Here is a 20,687-nt window from a genome sequence, read left to right as displayed (position 1 = left end):
CGGGCTTTTAGTGTAAAAAGCGCACCTGTAGAGTCCCGATAGTGTAATCGCATATCGGGGAAGTGGAAGGAGGGGGTGCTGTGACCTGCGAAGGGGCCAATACTGATCCGGATTTAAAGAGTAACACAACAAATTACAGAGATAACCATATACATAAAGATGCAGCGGAAATAATACTTCATTTCATTAATGGAAAATACTGAAATATGCTTACAACCAGAAATGGAAATAAACCAGCTAGGGCGATGGTAGTTTATCTTTGAGAAGAGATGTGGTGGCTACATGCCTCTGAACTGTGTTACAATGAGGCTTGAAGGCCTATTTATTGTTGAGAAACAATGGAAACCCTTAACATTCCAAAACCTAACCCTAGGAGATGAAACGCCAAACTGTGGGCCCTGTTTGGGGTAAATTGGTACATCAACTTCCCGGGGTCGTAACTTTGGCATACGATCTCCGTTTGACGCGTAGGGCCTCAAAACGGCTCCGAAAGTTCAGGACCCGAAAAACTGCTAAAAATAGTAAGTTGTGCTATAATTAAGGAAACTGAAAATGTTGAGAAAGACAATGGTGGGGGTCCAGGTGGACTTGGCAGGTGGCCACCAATATCCACCTGGATCATTCCTCCCCCCTTAGGAAGCAATGGTGCCCATTGCGATGAGCTCCTCCATGAGATGAGGAAACTTTTGCTGAACTTGTTCCCTGGTGAGCCACTTGCCCTGCTGAAGGAGTTGACCTGCTTTGAAAACTCGATACAATTGGATATTCTGTTGGTGAGTGTTCTTGATCTATGTGTCCATGATCCGATCAGTTGTAGCTTGTTCCATGCAATCTGGATTTAATTCTGTGGGTTTGAGCTGTTCTGCAATGTCGGATGTGTCTAGCAATGGTGGAAAGTATGGCCGAAGGCGGTCCACATTGAACACTGGGTGCAGGCCAAGGAATGGAGGAATGCTGAGCTCAAATGCATTGTCTCCCATAGCCTTAGTAATGGTGTAAGGACCATATCGAAGTGGTCGCAATTTCCGATAGGCTCCACTAACGCGTTCCTTTTGCAAATGCAACCAGACTTTGTCGCCCACCTGAAACTTGTGTGGCACCCGATGTTGATCATGTCGCTGCTTGTACTTGGCATTTGATTTCTCAAGAATGTCATGGACCTGTTGGCGAATATGTCGGATGTGCTCAATGAAGCTGGTGGCCTTATCTGTTTCGGACTGGACATGAGCTAAATTTATGTGAGTAGCTGCAAGTGGCATGGCCACATTAATGGGGCATAGTGGCTGGAATCCCAAACCCACCTGAGAAGGACTATGGCCAGTGGAGTTGTGAAGAGCTCGATTGTAGTTGTGCTGAACATAGGGGAGGCTCTCGTCCCATGTGCGTGGATGCTTTGAGTTATACATGCGCAGAATGTGCACAATCATCCTATTGACAACCTCTGTCTGGCCATCAGTTTGAGGATGGAAGGCTGTGGACTTTGTGAGTTTGGTGTCCAGCATTGACCAGAGACTGGACCAAAATGTGCTGAGAAACCGACTGTCCCGATCTGAGATGATAGACTGTGGGATCCCAAAGTGCACCCACAGTCGTTCAAAGAAGAGTTTAGTAGTGGCTTCTGCTGTGATATTCTTCTTGCAGGCCACCATAATGGCCATCTTCGAGAACCTGTCGATGACCACAAAAACACAGTCATTTCCATGCTTAGTGGAAGGAAGGCCTGACATGTAATCCATGGAGATGGATTCCCAAGGTCGACTAGGGGTAGGCAACGGGGTATAGAGGCCGTGCTTCTTAATGGTTGGTTTGGCAATGGCACAGGCAGTACATGATCTGATGTACTTCCCAACATCCTGTCGAAGATTCGGCCAATAGAAATAATTTTGCAGTACTGCCACTGTTTTCTCAACCCTGAAATGCCCAACAGCCCGACTGTCGTATGCTTCCCAAATCATCTTGGCACGCTTGCTTGAAGGAACACAAAGGTGACCGAGGTGGCATAATAGGGCATCCTGGAGGTGAAAATCTGGAACATGTCGACCCTCCAAGAGTGTCTCGTATGTGTGGCCAAATTCTGGGTCGCTTTTGTAGAGAAGTGGCCAATCAGAAGTCTCGTGCCCACAAGAGTTGAGCACAGTGGTTAACGCCATGATCGGTGGTCGACTGAGGCAATCTGAAACATTATTGGTGCTGCCCTTCTTATACTTGATATTCAAGTGGAACTGTTGCAGGTATGTAGACCACTTCTGATGGCGATCATTCTGCAATTTCCCTTGGCTCTGTATGAACTGCAGGGGTCGGTGGTCTGTGTGGATGACCGTTTCCTTCCCCAAAATGTAATGCTTCCATTGTCAGTAGGCCTGTACAATGGAATACATCTCTTTATCATAAGTGGGGTACTTCCGGACTGTGTCTGAAAGTGTTTCACTGTGATATGCCACTGGATGTCCATGTTGAGTAAGGACTGCCCCAATAGCATAGTCAGAGGCATCCGTCTCGACCTCAAATGGTTGTTGTAAATCTGGTAATGCGAGCACTTGTGCCGTGCAGAGGCGATCCTTCAACTCCATGAATGCCTTCTGTTGAGATTCAGACCAAAATAATTTTTATTTCGCCCCTCCTTTGGTGACTTGACTCAAGGGCCAAGAAATATGAGAAAACCCCAACACAAACCTGCGGTAGAAGTTGGCAAAACCTAGAAAGCTGCGGAGCTCTGTTAGAGTGGTTGGAGAGGGCCAATCCCGAATGACTTGGATCTTGGCTGGATCGACATGCACCCCCTGTTCATCAATGATGTATCCCAGATACTGAACCTGGGTCATGCCAAAAGTGCATTTCTCCAAATTGGCACATAGCTTGTGTTGCCGCAGTGTTTGGAGAACCTCTCGGATGTGGTGGAGGTGCTCTTCCCAACTCCGGCTGAAGATCAGAATGTCATCCAAGTATACTACTACAAAGGAGTTGGTGAATGGCCGCAAGATGTCATCCATTAGCCTCATGAAGGTTGCAGGAGCATTCGTCAATCCGAAAGGCATAACCAACCATTCGAAAAGGCCCTCCTTGGATTTGAAGGCAGTCTTCCACACATCAGAGGGTTCGATTGGTACCTGGTGATATCCTGACTTCAGATCGATCTTGCTGAAATATTTCGCCCCCTTTAGTTGGTCTAGGAGGTCATCAATCCGCGGGATCGGGTACCTATTACGGACAGTGATCTTGTTCACCGCCCGATAGTCAATACAGAGTCTCCACGTCCCATCCTTCTTCTGTACCAACACGATCGGGCTCCCACAAGGCGATGAACTCCGATGTATGTGACCTTTCTGCAGGAGCTCCTGAATCTGCCTCTTGATTTCATTGTTCTCCAGAACGGAGCGCCGATAAATTGGTCCATTGGGTAGCGGCGCACCTGGGGTCAGATCGATGGAGTGCTTGACTTGACAGTGCAGAGGAACCCCTGCAGGGGAGGTGAAGATGTCCTCGTACTCCTCCACAACCTTGTCCATCTGTAGTTGTCGTGTAGAGGGACCCCGTCTGGATGCCGCGGCCACTGTCTTCTTCTTCCCTTGAGGGTGTATCATCACGAAAACAAATTTCCTGGTTTTGGAAACGATCTTACTGCATTGTTTTGCAGTAATCAAAGAGATGGCGGTAGGTGGTGCTACCTCTGGTATCCTGTACAACTTATTAACCAATGTAATAATAACAACACGGGGCCTTGATTCATACACAACATGTCGCTTCCACAAGTATGGTTGTCCTAGTAATACATCACAAACTTCAAGGGGAGCAATGTCACACAATACCTCATTCGTGAAGGGCTTGATGTTGTATGGAAGGTGACACTGCTGGCTCACGCGAAGATCTCGTCCTTGGTGAAGCCACCCAATGGTGTATGGTTGTGGATATGCTGTGGTCGGTAAGCCAAAACGCTTCACGACCTCTGCCGAAATGAGGTTCTTTTGACTCCTACTATCAACAATGAACTGTATCGGGGAGCCCTTTACCCACATCTGGGAGTGGAAGAGACGTTCCTCCTCCTCTGGATCTTCGGGTTCATTTTTCTGGATCCTGGCGGTAACAACAGTGGCGTTGGGATCCGCATCAATGATCTGCTTCCCTTTTTCATTCCCCTTATCGGGTTCTGACTCAGAGTCGGAACATGCATCTGATTCTGAAACCTTTAGCTCAGCCACCAGTGACTGCTTGGCCCGACACTCACTTGTGTTGTGAGTGGAGCTCTTATGGAACTCACACCATTTTCCAGTGTCCTTTCTCGGCTTCACGGCGCTGTTCTTTGCTTGCAGCTTCGGCTGGTTGTCTTGGGCTGTCCCGCCTTGGCTTTGTCCTTTGTTCTGTGGTTTAGGGGCACCTTTCCCCTGCTTTGGATTCGCAGATCCAAAGTCTCGCTTCTTTTGTTTAAACTATTGCTCGACCTTGACGGCATATCGGTATGCTGCGCCGAGCAAGGAGATGTTCAGGAATTGTATTTCTTCCTGGATGTACTTGTGCAGGCAGCCACGGTATTTGAGTATCAAATGTTGCTCTGAATCCTTGATACCCAACTTTGTGCGAAGGGTATGGAAAAGATTGGTGAACTCTGGCACGTCTTGGTCCCTTCCCTGCCGCAGCGTGGTCCACTTTATGTATTCATCCTCATAGCTTCCAACAGGGTAGTACTACTCCTTGATGGCATCCCGGAATGAATTCCAGGTGGGTGCGGCTGAAAATAGTGAGCCAGTACTTTCATCCTTTTGCTCGCGGTAGGTTTCCCACCAGTCCTTGACGTGGGGGGCTGCTTTGAGAAGAGCAAAAACAATCTTTTCCCGACTCGAAAATTCATGAACAGAAAAATAACCCTCTAGCAGATTTAACCATTTATCTACGGCTTCTGCGTCTATCTGACCCTCAAATATGGGGATTTCAAAATTAACTTGTACCTTAAAGGGTGTGGCGTTTCCAGAGTAGTTTCTGGAAGCCGATGCGTCGCTTCTAGGTAGCCGCTGAAGGATCTGGGCAAAGCTGTCCATCATCGCGTTCCGTTGTCGCTCGAGGGCTTCTTCGAGCAAGATTTTGATGGGATCTCCTGTCCCCTCGTCTTTATTCTCATCCGCCATGCGAGGCCATCGGGATTTGCGAGGCTGCTCTTGCAAAGGTTCAACCAGTTCAAGCCCTAACTCCTTATATCCCGACCTTGTCGGGGACATGCAAAGAAAAATAGAGAAAAAACAGACCGCTCTGATACAATAGGAACGCAACAAATTACAGAGATAACCATATACAGAAAGATGCAGCGGAAATAATACTTCATTTCATTAATGGAAAATATTGAAATATGCTTACAACCAGAAATGGAAATAAACCAGCTAGGGCGATGGTAGCTTATCTCTGAGAAGAGATGTGGTGGCCACATGCCTCTGAACTGTGTTACAATGAGGCTCGAAGGCCTATTTATTGTTGAGAAACAATGGAAAACCCTTAACATTCCAAAACCTAACCCTAGGAGATGAAACGCCAAACTGTGGGCCCCGTTTGGGGTAAATTGGTACATCAACTTCTCGGGGTCGTAACTTTGGCATACGATCTCCGTTTGACGCATATAATAGCTCGTTAGAAAGATCTATCCGAGCACTACTATTGTTGGAACGGGCAATGTGGGTCCATTGGATTCCCCAAAAAACGTCGTTTAGGGCCTCAAAATAGCTCCAGAAGTTGAGGACCCGAAAAACTGCTAAAAATAGTAAGTTGTGCTATAATTAAGGAAACTAAAAATGCTGAGAAAGACAATGGTGGGGGTCCAAGTGGACTTGGCAGGTGGCCACCAATATCCACCTGGATCAGATACCCGATTGCGATAAAGTGAAGCTCTCGAAAACTGTGCCAAGCCGATGGATTAAGGGGGGAAATTGTGTGTTACGCATGTTTTTTGCGTAAATAATTCATAAAGGTTTTACAACCATGATAGTGCCGATTTGAAGGATTTATATAATAAATCCAAACAACCAAGGTTAAAGAGGGGCAGTTGCATGTATGCGGGCTTGAGGGCTTGAAGGGTTATAGGGGGAATGCAGAGTTCTGATAGGAAGAATCAGTGAAGGGAAAAGGCCGGGTTACTGTTTTAAAACCCTCTGCAAAGACTATTTAAAAGGGCCGTAACCAATAAGGTTTGGATATTGGTGCATACTGTAAATTGATGACATCACTCGCTCTTGTGTCTACTACGAAAACGTTTGACTAATAAATTCCATTGTTGGGACATGAACCAAACCAGGGTCTCTCTGGGGTGAGAGCTGAAAAAATCAATTAGACATTTTTAAAAGGAGAAAACAATTAAGTTGAGCATGAATGAAGTGTGTATGGAGTAATGAGATTGGCGTTTGTCAATCAATGGCAATGACGTGCTTGTAGTTGGTATATATATATATATATATATATATATATATATATATATATATATATATATATATTTATAGAATAGAATTATATTGGAACACTAATATAAATCTGTGAAAGGAACGATATTTGTGAACCAACTATAAGAACTAGGAAATTGGCATTGTCCAGTAATGGATATTATAAATATAATATATATTTATGGAATATAAAGAAGATTGGAAGAATATAATCAATCTTTGAAAGGAAGGAATAGAATTTGCTGACAAACAATAACAACAAGATTAGCAACACAGAATCACTTAGCATCTCATCTTGCGGCAAGCCTAATTACTGCATACATAAAAAGGATTAATTGTCATACAGGCTCTTCTAACAGAATTGGAAGAGAAAGAACATCTAAGAGCCAAAACTTGTTGATGCCAAGGGAGAAAAATTATGGTTAGTTGCCACCAACCTGAATTTTTCTTCCAATTTTTAGGTTAATTAAGGATTTCTAAATTTTAACATTATAAGGGGTCTGTGAAACAAGAATGTCAAAATTTGAATACCCCGTGAAGGAAACTTTGTAAAATTTTCAATTCATTGTAGCAGGAAGCCCTAAATTTCATGTAGTTAACTGTTGAGGAAAACCATGACATGTAAAAGCTAATGACTTGTAGCTGGGGTTGCAAATTTTTCCTTTAGATTTTTAATCATATAACCGCACGAGTTTTGAACCCTAATAACATCAATTTTCAAACATCTTAAATCTCCTATAGTTAAATGTTGAGGAAAACCGTGACATGTAAAAGCTAATGAATTGTAGCTGGGGTTTCAAATTTTCAATTTAGATTTTTAATCATATAACTGCAGGAGTTTTGAACCCTGATAATGTCAAGTTTCAAACATTTTTAGGTTTGAAAGATGGAAAGAGTCATTGGTGAAACAATAGGAGACCTTTGTTTCAATATGCCTATTGATTGAGATTTTTACCCGATCAATTTCTCCATCTTCCATATCCCAGAGATCTCATTCAATTTTCACCAAGTGAAGGATTATGGTCGTAGGGTTGGGCTGTTGGTTCATTTGCGATTGATTTATAGTCCCTTCCAAATCTAATTTTGATACCATCTTTTTTATTAATATCTTCTCGAGGGCCTTCACACTAGATGCCCTCATGTTTGCTAGAGGTCATCCTCTCTCTCTTACTATTTTATTTCTCACATAGCCTTGTAGACCACTTAATGTAAATGCAATTTTTGTTAGCCATCCATTACACTCCTTTTAATATCTAATGCTTATTGTATTGATATCCTTAATGATTTTTAGGGAGGAATTTTACTAGCAGCAACATTGTTGTCATTTTTCTATTTCTTATTTTTTTTTTAATGCCTTTCAACAACTTTATTTTATGTCACTTGCCTTGTTGAATACTTTGATTTGCAGGTGGTGAAGAACAATTGAAAACTGCTCTTTTTGAGAATATTTGTCTTTCTAAAGGACCAACAAAAGAAAGCGTTGAAGGAGAAATTGATTTGAAAAAAAAAGGGATGACTCACCAATTTTCTCATATTTTGGAGATTTTTGGCAAGATCCTTATCTAGAATTTGCTGCCAAAAAATTGGTAGGAGCAATTCTTGTTGTAGATGATGATTTGGTCCTTTAGAATTACCTTTAGCCTCAAGTGAAGCCAAACGAAAATCTATGTAGTAATTCAAATCTCCTTAATCCATTAGGTTTTGTTACTCTTGTAGATGGCTCTAGCAGAAATAAGCATGTTCAGCGTCCTAATTCAACTGAAGAAAAAACATCATCATCCATGGTGGAGTTTAACATAAGTAATGTGAATAGACACACTTTATTTGTTTCAGATGGTTTTCCTAGTATTGGAACTCTCAATAGAAGTAGATATATGAGGAAACTAAAGAAGTTTATGAGGAAAGATGCTAAAGACTTGCTTGAACCACTTGAGAGAAAACTCTATAACCAAGCCTTGGCTTTTCTAAAGGAAAGTAGGCATTCCAATATCTTTTTTGAGAAACAATCAAAGACCATGTCTGTGTCATGTTACTTGTCCCAAAATTTTGGAATTGATTGTTGAGATCTTTAACACAGTTGGTATTATTGACCATATGATGGTTGTGCCTATTATATGGTATTGATAGCATTTACTACTTCAGTGGAAAATGATTACCATGTCCATTCCAATTTTCTGCGATATGTAGCCCAGTTAAATGAGAAATGGCATTGTCTGTGTACAATTGTTGCATTGGTGTCTAACTATTAATGATGTGTTCCTTTAGATATCAATGACCTACAGAGAGAAATTTAATATGACCTAGGGAGTTCAATGAATTGTAGGCACATATTTTTTATTTGAAAACAAGATTATATGAAAATGTATCTATGACTACACACCATTCATGTCATATATTTTTGCTTTGGTTATAGATTCTAGTAATTCATGTTGCTTCCATTAGTTGTGTATGTCCTATATTTTGATGTTCATATCTTGTCCTAAGGTTAGTCTCTTTCTCCTTTGAATCACGAAAATACATTTATTTTGTGCTAGGATAAGTACTCAATGTCAAGTTACTACCAAGTTTTATATAAGATTAGTAGTTGTTTCTTTTATCATTGTTAGGATGTATTATAGCTAAGTATACTTTTGGTCTCAATATATGATGAAGAATCAACACTAATTGTCTACATGGTTGGGTAGGAAATGGTTTAACCATGTACTAATTTTTGGACATGCTTGTTCCTGCATCATAGTTTTCTTCCTACATTAAAAAACTTCTTCGGATTACTGAAATTTGATTTAGCTGAGGTCAACTTGTTAACTATTTCTGCACCATGAACATTTTGTGGAGAAATTTACTATAGCTATATCTAAATATTTGATTGGAACCCTTCAAGTTTTACCTCCCTTGGAATTCCTATACCATATAAAATATATCTTGCAAGTTAGTAGAATGATGAAAAAACCAATGATAATGAGTATTTTGTTGAAGACTCGAGTTGATGACCCTAGATTGGTCATTTGGTTAAGCATCGATATCCATATGTAAGATGTTGAAGAACCCAAATTTATTTATATATTTTGTTAAAGGTTCATATTAGTGTGCAAAAGGTTTATCCTCTTGGATATATGCGGAAACCCATCTAATTCCTAGGTTTTTTCTGCCAAACTGGTAAGGGAGCACCAATAGATTGAGAAAAACACTATTGGTGCTCTATTAAACTGATAGGTGAAGTCAGGTAGTCATTCCATCCACTTCAATAATTAATCAATCCACTATCCATTTTGTATGTGCTTCATCTTCAAGTGAAACAATGAGATGTCAAAATATGGATGGTTGCAAGTTGGAATTTTTGTGATGAATTTGTTGTGAATAAGCCTTCATATATGCCAATAAAAAACATATTCTATTATGCCAAATGTTGAAATGAAATGATACAAGATTTATTGATCCACCCTTGCATTGGGCTATGTTCCATTGAACTCGGAAATTTTTCTTCAATTGCTTCATCATCACTTTCAAATGGAGGACAAAAAATGATTTCTTCTTGACTTGTTTTATCAACCTTAAGGTCAAGGTTCTTCTTCAACAAGGTGATTTTTTTTTTTCAACATGGGGAGACATCACTTCCTTTGCAGCCTTCCCTTGTCAAGGTTCCCAAACTAGCCCTTTGTTAGACCAAAATACAATAAGGAGTAGAACAAATAGAATAAGGAGCTTGAGTTATTTGGGGTTTATCAGGGTAGGGTTTCCAAGGTAATGGATACAAGGTTGTTTGTTTCGTTAAATGATTTTCGAGGGAAAGAGAATTTGGTCCATATTTGACAGATTGCAAGAAGAAGGGTGGTTAATTCAAAGGAAGTTGTTAAGAGATATCAAAGGTTTGGGTCAAAGTCATTTCTATATTGGGACAAAAAGTGAGCCTTTCCTTGAGGGATGTTGATTAGAAAACCGATGAGGACCTATTGCCAATGAAGAAAAGAACCAATGATGATGCTCTTAGGGCCAATCCTCTCAGTTCCAATCAGCCTCCCACAAAGAGGACCAAACCTTCAGGTATCATCATTGTGGATGAGGAGGAAAACATGTCTTCCCGGAGGCTCGTAAAGAGAATGAGATCTCCCGAGAAGTTGGAAGCAAAGAAGCTGGTTGCATTCGAGGTCTTGGATGTGAGGGAATATCCTATGTATGATGAAGATGGTGATGTCATGATTTACCAACATGAGGGTATTGTTGAGGAGGAGCTCGAGATTGAGTTGAACCAGGATGAGCCTACTTTCCTGCAGGGGTAGACTCATTGCTCGATTGATGTTTCAGTTGTGAAGATTATGAAGAATCTAGATGGTTCACTATAGAGAGCAGCAAAGGAGTGAAGGGAGCTTCGATAAGAGAAGTAGAGGACCATTCTAAATTCCATTCCCAAGGATTTTAATTGACATGGGAGGATCCAATTCCAGATACAGGTAAGCGGCATATTGCACAAGAGTTGAGAGGTGTGGGGTTTTCTGCTTATGATATATATGAGTGGAAGAAGGATGCATTTTGAAAAGAACCAAAATTTAGAAAACGGTCAAATCTCTTGATTCAGGAACATAGGTAGATCCTTCCCATCTACAAGTTGAAGAAGGAATTGATCCAGGCATTGAATGACAACCAAGTTTTGGTTGTTATTGGGGAGGCTAGCTCCCAAAAGACCACTCAAGTGACCCAATATTTGGTAGAGGTAGGCTACACTACTGGAGGTAAGATCAGTTGTACCCAACCTCATAGAGTGGAAGCTATGTCTATAGAAAAAATAGTAGTGAAGGAATTTGGATGTCATTTAGGGGAGGAGGTTGGGTATGTCATTCATTTTGAGGTTTGCACTGGGCTAGAGACTATGATTAAGTACATGAATGGTGGTATGATTTGTAGAGAGATTTTAGTTTATGAACAAATATCTTAGTATTCAGTAGTCATGCTTGATGAAGCCCGCGAGAGGAAAACTCATGCAAATATGTTGTTTGGGCTCCTAAAGTAGTTGGTTAGACAGAGCCCTAATCTTTAGTTAATTGTCACCTCTACCACTTTGGATGCTGAGAAATTCTCAAAATATTTGTTCAACTGCAATATATTCACTAACCTAGGGAGTATTTATCCCATAGAGATATTGTATACCAAGCAGCCGGAGAGTGACTGTTTGGATGTTGCAGATATTTTATATGAAGCAACTGGAGAGTGACTATTTGGATGTTTCATTGATCATGGTCATGTAGATTCACTTGATAGAACTGGAAGGTGATATTATTCTCTTCTAAATAGGATAGGAGGAAATCAATACTAAATGTCAAATTCTCTATGAACGACTGAAAGGAATTGAAAATAATGTTCCTTAACTTATAATCTTACTGGTATATAGTGCTCTTCCCAGTGAGATGTAGTCAAGATTTTTTGAGCCTGCTCCTCGAGGTAAAGAAAAGAGATTGTGGCCACCAATATTGCAGAAGCTTCTTTGACCTTTGATGGCATCTATTATGTTGTTGATCTTGTATTTGCTAAATAGAATGTATACAATCCAAAAATTGCTCTCGATTCACTGTTCATTACACCAATTTCTCAAGCATCGGCTAAGCAACACATTGGACGTGTTGGTCATACATGTCCTAGTAAGTGTGATAGTCTATACACAGAAAGTGCATATCACAATAAGATGTTGCCCACGACTGTGCCAGAAATACAGACGATTAACCTTGGACTCAAGACACTCACCATGCAAGGCATGGGAATCAATGACCTCCTCTCCTTTGATTTTATGGATCCCCCTCCTCCTCAAGCACTCATATCTACAATGCAACAACTTTACAATTTAGGAGCTTTGGATGAGGAGGGTCTTCTAACCAAATTAGGGAGGAAAATGGTTGAATTTCCACTAGAACCTCCTTTGTCAAATATTCTCCTTGCCAGTGTTCATCTTGTTTGTAGAGATGAGATCTTAACCATAATAACAATGCTCTAGACACAAAAAAAAAATTCTATAGACCTTGAGAGAAGCAAGCTCAGGGTGACAGAAAAAGCGCAAAGTTTTTCCAACCAAAAGGGGACCACTTAACATTATTAGCCATGTATGAGGCGTGGAAGGAAAAAAACTTCTCAGGGCGCTGGTGTTTTGAAAATTTTGTGTAATCACGCTCTAAGGAGAGCCCATGATTTGAGAAAGAAATTGTTGACCATTATGGATAGGTGTGTTTACAATCTTCTTAGTATTCTTTTTTATTCACTTCCTGTTCAAATTTTGATACAGTACTTAGGTTTTTTTTATTTCAACCCTTGTAAAATATCCGAAGATTTCTTCCCATAGTATGTTGGAAGGGTACGTCCCTGCATACAAATCTCAATTTCTCCCAAGCTTTGATTGTGCTTTGAGATATTTCTTTTAGTGACATCTGGGGTATGCCTTTCCATGTACATTATCATTGGATTTTCCCTGATGTCCACCTCCACATATTACTTGAAGTTTCCATTCTTTGTAAGGACATTCAATTTAGCCCTCAAGCAAGATTTTTTTTTGTGTGCATGTATCATAATTTTCTGTCTCTAAATATTTAGTCCACTATGACATTTTGATAAATATATACGAGATAATAAAATGAAAAAGAATCACCCAGTAAATATTATTTTGGTTTGAACCAACCACCAAATAAAAAACCAAAAGGTGCCCCCAACCATGTATTCAAATACTTGTTCATCATTAAAATACACAAGTTGGCCCTAGGCTTCAAAGACACAATTTGTCCTCAAGTAATTGGCATAGTGACCTCATTCTGCTAGAAACATCTACTCATAGTGCTCAAGGGAAAAAATAAGTGTATTCCTTATTCAGTAATGTCAAACTTGATCTCGTTAACAATATCACGCCATCAAGACATGAAAATAGTTGTGGAGAAAGTCAAAGCTAGCAATGAGAATAACAACCTTATGCCTAGAATGAGCAATTTATTTATTTTTATCCCAATGGACGATATCCCAATTGTATTGTGTCTTGATGTCTTTGGTTGTATATCTATGGAAAGTTTTGAGAATAGTGCTACCCAATCCTTCCTTAAATATATCTAAAGAAGGCAAGTGATTTTATTTCTCCTTCATAATCCCAGTTATATTTACTTCTATCTTTGGATGAGGGTAAAAATGGGAGTATTAAGCCCCCTCTGAGTGTACACCCTTCCTACAACAATTGAAATCTCTAGGAAAATACCCTAGTAGGTATATAAAAGAATATTGCTTGGAATGATGAATATAACTACTATAAATGTCGATCACATTGTTGTGCAAAGTGCCCGAGAAAGACATGCATTTTGAGGGGTAATAGTTGCTTAGATCATAAATATATGGAAGCATCCACCATCATGATTATTCCATTAATGCACTTTAAAACATGTACCAAGGAGCAAATAGTTTAAATATCTATGGGCAATCAATATTATTTTCTCATTTTTTTCCAAAAGAAAGAAGTGCAAGAAAGTTAAGCAACTATAAAATGCCAAGATATTATGACGATGTCCACATGGAGGAATGGGAACAAGATGAAGCTCACCTCCATTCCCAATGCTCCCAAATTTAAGGTGACCTCAGAGGAAACTTTATTGAAGTCAGGGCAAGGATGAAGTGGAATTTTAATACCAAATGAACCCAAGTAGAACTTGGTGTTATTTAAAATCTTAAACAATACATGAAATCATTTATTCTCCAATGCACAAGCCATCCAGACAATGTTTCAAGGGCTGAATGTTATGTACCCAAAGAAATTCATTTTCTTACAACGGTGCATCAATAAGAGTATGTTATGATAGATTATGAGTACCACTTGAGAAATATGCCTTGAATATGTATAATTGTTTCACTAGTTTCTAAAAGGCCACAAAAAGCGATGTTTATTGGAATGTTGAAAAAATGTGTATCTAAGTTCGGTATTCATAAGTATGAAATGTATTGTTGTAAATTATTAAATGAAAATAAATTATTATTATTGGAGCATTCATTTCATGCTCAATTTATTTTATTTTATAGGTCAAGTAGCCATTGATTGCTTCTAGGGTTTGTCCTAGGTTTAAGAGTCATGGTCACATATTGAAGACCCTATGGGCACATTGTATCTTGTAATGAAAAATATTATTTTTTCTTTAAAGTGTCGAAATACCTCCAATTTCAAGTTGGCCTAGAAGTTGTCAAGTCAACCTACATGAAGAGCCACATCTACCCTTGAATAAGCCTATATATAGATAGAAACACGTCCTCCATTAGCCTCACTCACTCACTCATTTTGTATTTTAACTATAAAATTTAACATAATTTATATCATATCCATTTAAAATACATCTAAAACTTGAAGATAATAATAGTATTATAGTTGTTTTGTGTTAAAATATTTTTAGATTCAAAGTTTATAGATATAAAAGATAAAAACAAATGTTAATTCCTTCGTTTGATTGTTACTTGACTCTAGTGTGGGCAGGTTACAAGAAATGTGATTGGAAAAAGGATTGGGAGACAATGTAGAGCATGACTTGGATATGATTCATTTGTTGTTGGATATCCTTTAAGCACCTGAGCCATCATCTCTGGAAATGTTTCTAGTAGGGATTCCTATGGTTTTTAATGTTGTGATTCTTTCACCTCATTGGTTATTTTCAACAAGCAAATGTTTTAGGAATGTTAGGCAAGACATCGATGGACAGGTAAATAATTTCTTTATAAGAAATGTCCATTTCATGATATCTTCTCTTTATTGTTTGATTGCATTTTGAACATTTTTTTTTTTTTTGTATTTTAACTATGAAATTTAAAATACTTGGTATCATTTCCATTTAAACAACAACCAAATATTTAAGATGAAATTAGTATTACGCAATATTGATTGAAATACTTTTAGTTTTTTTGTGTTAAAATATTTTCATGGCTATTAGAAAAATTTACTTTCATGTTGTTATTGGAGCACATATACTTGAACAAGTTCATGCGTTAGAGAATGAAATGTTGTTTCAAATAAAATGACAAGGATTAGACATCACATCTCAAATTATTTGTTTTCACAAGTTATCTACAACTTGACCTTTTTAGCATGTAACTTAGTTGGCATGATTGTGCCTATGCTTTCCCTGAAGGTTGAATACTAAGTTACTAAGGTGTTATTTTCTATGGTGAAATTTTATTTTCTTTGTTTATATAGGTCATCTGGCCACATAGTGGCCACTATCGCCCAACTGAAGAAAACTTGTTCAAGTTTCTTGCTTTTATGGGGAAAAATGGCTTTGACATTGCTGATGTTGAGGTATATGTCATATAATCATTTATAGTCTACTTTACTTTATATTCTAGTGTTCATCGTCTTTCATGGCTTACACTTTGCATTGTATATTCTTTCATTTTCAGAAAAAGAACTCAATATTGATGGTAAGAAGCAAGAATTTAAGAAAGAGGAGAACAATAACACTAGAGCAACAAATGAAAAAAGACAGAGAGAAGAGAATCGGTCTAGTGATACCCTTAAAGACAATATCCCGCATAAGGCACACATAGAGACTGATGGTCAAGTTTTCAGAGTTGGTGAATTCACCTACAATGCCTTGGAAACACAATGATAATGTTTTGAAGTAATGAAACAACATTTCATGTGTAAATTTTAGTCCAACCAATATTAAGTTGGAAACTCATATTGTAATACTTGACATTTCATATAATATAATATGTGGTTGAAATTATTTATAGTTGCACTTGATATTGTTTATTATTGTAATTAACATATGTAACTTTGCGTTTTTATATTACATAAACATGCACATTGTATGAATTATTTTTTTAATTTAGTTTCAAAATCATACTAATTAATTTATCGTGATTAATAATGAACACATAAAATCAATCTAAAATTACTAAATTAGTAGTTTATATTGACTAATGATGAACACAAATAAAATGAGTATATGACTAAATTAGTTGTTTATAGTGATTATCAATTGAAGTAAATGAAATGAATATAAACTACTAAATTTTTCATTTATATAATAAATATGAAACTACTAAAAAGAGCTAAATGACTATTGCGAATAATAAATTTATGATTAAAAATGACAAATAATTTTTGCATATATACGACTATTAGTAACTAATTTATAGTATCTTATAATATGACCAACATTTTTGGTCATATTTCTTTTTTTATTAATTGGTTTTCTTATGTGATTATATAGTAATATATTTTGTAATTAATTGTGGCAATTAATGACTAAATCAATAACTAAATTAATGACCAATTTTATGGATAATTATACTACTAGATCATGAAATTGAGACAGCAAATTAATGATTAAGATAAAAATTACTAAAAGTTGTTCGAGCTCTAAGATACTATAAATTAGCTACTACTCATCACCCACTGAAAAATGGTCATTTATATGAAAATTTTAGTCCTTTTTTTAGTAACTAATTAGTCATTTTGTACGAGTGCATTGAAGGTAGTCTTTAAAAACTAGTGTGATACTTGAATTAATTGAACTGGAAAGTTGCACAACATCGCATTATCACAAAAAGAAAAGTGTGGTGAGGTTAATTCACACAAAAAGCGAGGAAAAAAAACCCTAATCAAGATCGAAATTCAGTTTTATAAAGTCAAATTACAATTTGAGCAAGATGAAAAAGTTTGACTACATAGGTCTTAAAGGGCCATGGAAAAGAAAACCACCAAATAAAAACATGTTCCCTACTAGAGTCGCCAAGTTGTTTTTCGTACAAATCCCTTATGTGGATAGAAGCAATATCGATAGGTTGAGTGGCTTAACGTAGCAAAAACCAAACAAACTAAATTACCTTTCCTTGGAGATATTCGAAGTATAAGAAGAAAACCTACTTGATGTTCACGAGATTTCCTCTTCTCTTCACTCATTCACTCCAGTTCCAACTTTAACTCTCGAAAGAAGAACGTGTAGATTAGCTATGACAAGAAAAGAGATTAAGATATACAAAATGATATATTCAAATAAGTCTAATTAAGAGATCAAGGAACCTTATTCTACACATGTATAATCAATGACATGATGTATGGAAAATGTAATGCAATTTGTATTAATGATAACAAGGAAATCTTACAATGCTTGTTGTTGCCTTGATGTTTTGAATCTCTCCCAGCCTTCTCATCCTTTATTTGCCACAATGATAAAGCCTTCAATATCACTAATGCATAAGGATGGATTATGGATGCCCAAACATAAATAGACAATATAAGGGCAAAAGTAGAGTGTCTAAACCCTACCCAGACTCTATAGTAGGTACTGCTTTTATACAGAAAATGAGGTAGTTTTAGATCAACCATACTAGGGCTAGATCCACTTTGAACGGAGGTAAGTTGCATGAGATAAGGGATAAAGTCTCATTAATAGGAATTTGAGATCATATTCAATAGAAAATGGATGAAACTTTTCTCAAAGCATCTAGAAGTGGAAGCTTCAAAATTTTATTTTATTTTTCCTCATTTCTGAGTGTCATCACACTTTTGGTAAAGGCAAATTGCTCTGACAATTGCAACTTGCATGTATGAAACATGATCCATCGCAAATACTAATGGAGAAAGGTGCAATGGAGTCTCAAATTTGGATTTTAAACCAATGTAATCCATAATTCTTGTAAGGGATTGATGCAAATTGTAATGGATGGCGAGAGATCCAAGTTTGGGGTCATTTTCCTAGGTGAGACAAAATGGCCTATAACAATGCATCATCATCATGTTCAGAACCAATTAATTTAATTAATGGAAAGGCTCAAACCAGTAATTCAATGTCTCTGATGAATCCTCACATGATTTATGCATCATATGTGAATCTAATTCATCAATATTATAGCTTGCATTATGAATTTTGTGATAAGATTGTAGATTGGATCAAGGATTCATTTTGTAACATCCTCCTCCCACATCTACGCAAGCAACCATGGTAAACCTGTGATGAGAGGCCACTATGATATGATTCAACCACCTAAGTCATGTTAAGGAAGTAGAACCGACGGAAACACACCATACAAACATTAATCATCAACTACAGGACCCTTAGGAACCAATCCAATACTTTAGAAAACTTTCCTTGGGTTCCCACTACGATTTTGGAAAATTTAAGGCTCAGTAGCTCCCATCCTATAGGCATGAGTGCAACGAGAAATCCAAAGTCGCTCTCACAAGCTTGCCCACCAATGACCAGAGACCAAAATTGTCAGTGCTATTCCAGGGACTCCGAGATTTGAGCCACTTTTTCAGGCCCAAAGCCCAGGTCACTGCCCATAATTCAACCATCTTTCTAGATTAGTAAAATAACATGGAAATGACACTACTAAAGAAAATACTTGTTCAAGACCTTAACTGGACCCCTACTGGCCATGACAGGCATTTCGTCAAACATATTTCAAATCTGTAATTGACATGTGTAATTAAGATTTCTGAGCATAGGGGTCTCATACTTAGATGAGAATCACTAAGAACCATTGATGCCTCAACACATCAACTACCATTCAATCCATTAGGTTATAGATACATTGATTATTCAATTACAAGTAGAAATATGATGAGGGACACATATGGTTATTATCATAGAAAACATGCGTAACCAACATAATATTAGCAGAAATACTCATGAAAGTACAACCGTATAGACCACATGCAATCCATCAAAATTCCCATAGAAATACAGGCAGAAATAACCTTTCATTAATGATGAAAAATCCAAACCTAGGATGGTATTTCCATGTTCCACCCAACCATAGAATGGATCAGCCAAATCTCTCTCCAATAATTCACCCCCATGCCATATTCCAAGCATGGATGTGGGATCTCATAGAACACATCAAACAAAATTCATCCAGGGCTTCCAAAGGCCATCCACCTCAACCCATCAAACAATGGTTCCACCTCATGGTCAGACATCACAAAACCATCATCAGATTGGTCTCCATCCAAGCCTTCCAGATCTTCCAAAGCGTTTGTCCAACCAAGGCTTCCAAGACTAGTAACTCAACCCACCAATGGATTCCATAGTGTTTTTCCAACTAAGGCTTCCAAGACTAGTAACTTAACCCAAGTTGTTACAGGGCTTCCATAGTGTTTGTCCAACCAAGGATTCCAGGACTAATAACTCAAACCAAGCTAAAGAAACTTGAGAACTAACCAAAAACCTACTTGATGTTCATGAGATTTCCTCTTCTCTTCACTCATTCACTCCAGTTCCAACTCTAACTCTCAAAATCAGAACCTGTAAATTACCCATGACAAGAAAAGAGATCAATATATACAACACGATATACTCAAATAAGTCTAATTAAGAGATCAAGGAACCTTATTCTACACATGTATAATCAGAGACATGATGTATGGGAAAAATAATTCAATTTGTATTAATCATAATAAGGAAATCTTACAACCCTTGTTGCCACCTTGATGTTGTGAATCTCTCTGAGCCTTCTCGTCATTTATTTTCCACAATGATAAAGCCTTCAATATCACCAATTCATAAGGATGGATTATGGACATCCAAACATAAATGGATAGTATAAGGGCAGAATTAGAGTCTCTAAACCCTACCCAGACTCTATAGTAGGTAACGCTTTTATATGGAAAATGAGGTAGTTTTAGATCCACCATAATAGGTCTAGATCCACTGTGAATGGATGTAAGTTCCATGAGATAAGGGATAAAGTCTCATTAATAGGAATTTGAGATCATATTCAACATAAAATGGATGAAACTTTTCTCAAAGAAGCTATAAGGGGAAGCTTCGAAATTATATTTTATTTTTCCTCATTTTTGAGTGTCATCACACTTTTGGTAAATAAAACTTGTGCTGACCAATGCAACTTGCATGTATGCAACATGTGCCATCACAAATACTAATAGAGAAAGGTGTGATGGAGTCTCAAATTTTGGTTTTAAACTAATGTAATCCATGATTATTATAACTTTTGGGAATAATTTTTCTTTTTACCTGGCAAGGGATTGATGAAAATTGTAACAGATGGCGAGAAATCCAAGTTTGCGGCCTTTTTCCTAGGTGAGACAAAATGGCCTATAACAATGCCTCATCATCATGTTTTGAACCAATTAATTTAATTAATGGAAAGGATTGAACTAGTAATTGAATGTCTTCGATTAATCCTCACATGATTTATCCATCATATGTGAATCTGATTCATCAAGCGTATAGCTTGCATTATGAATTTTGTGATGAGATTGCAGATTGGATTGAGGATTCATTTTGTAACACCCTCCTCCCACATCTACCC

The 20,687-nt window shown here is 37.9% G+C and overlaps 1 pseudogene; it reads left to right on the top strand.

The window, feature by feature from the left end:
• The window catches only part of LOC149230967 (putative pre-mRNA-splicing factor ATP-dependent RNA helicase DEAH5), a 34,894-nt pseudogene that overhangs the window by 5,123 nt on the left and 9,084 nt on the right, over positions 1-20,687 (top strand).

This window comes from Pinus tabuliformis, chromosome J (assembly GCF_031772625.1).
Source record: "Pinus tabuliformis cultivar Carrire ecotype Pingquan chromosome J, CPIR1, whole genome shotgun sequence".
NCBI classification, from domain to species: domain Eukaryota; kingdom Viridiplantae; phylum Streptophyta; class Pinopsida; order Pinales; family Pinaceae; genus Pinus; species Pinus tabuliformis.
Note: the sequence above shows the minus strand (reverse complement) of the source record. Positions and strands in the feature narration are given on the sequence as shown.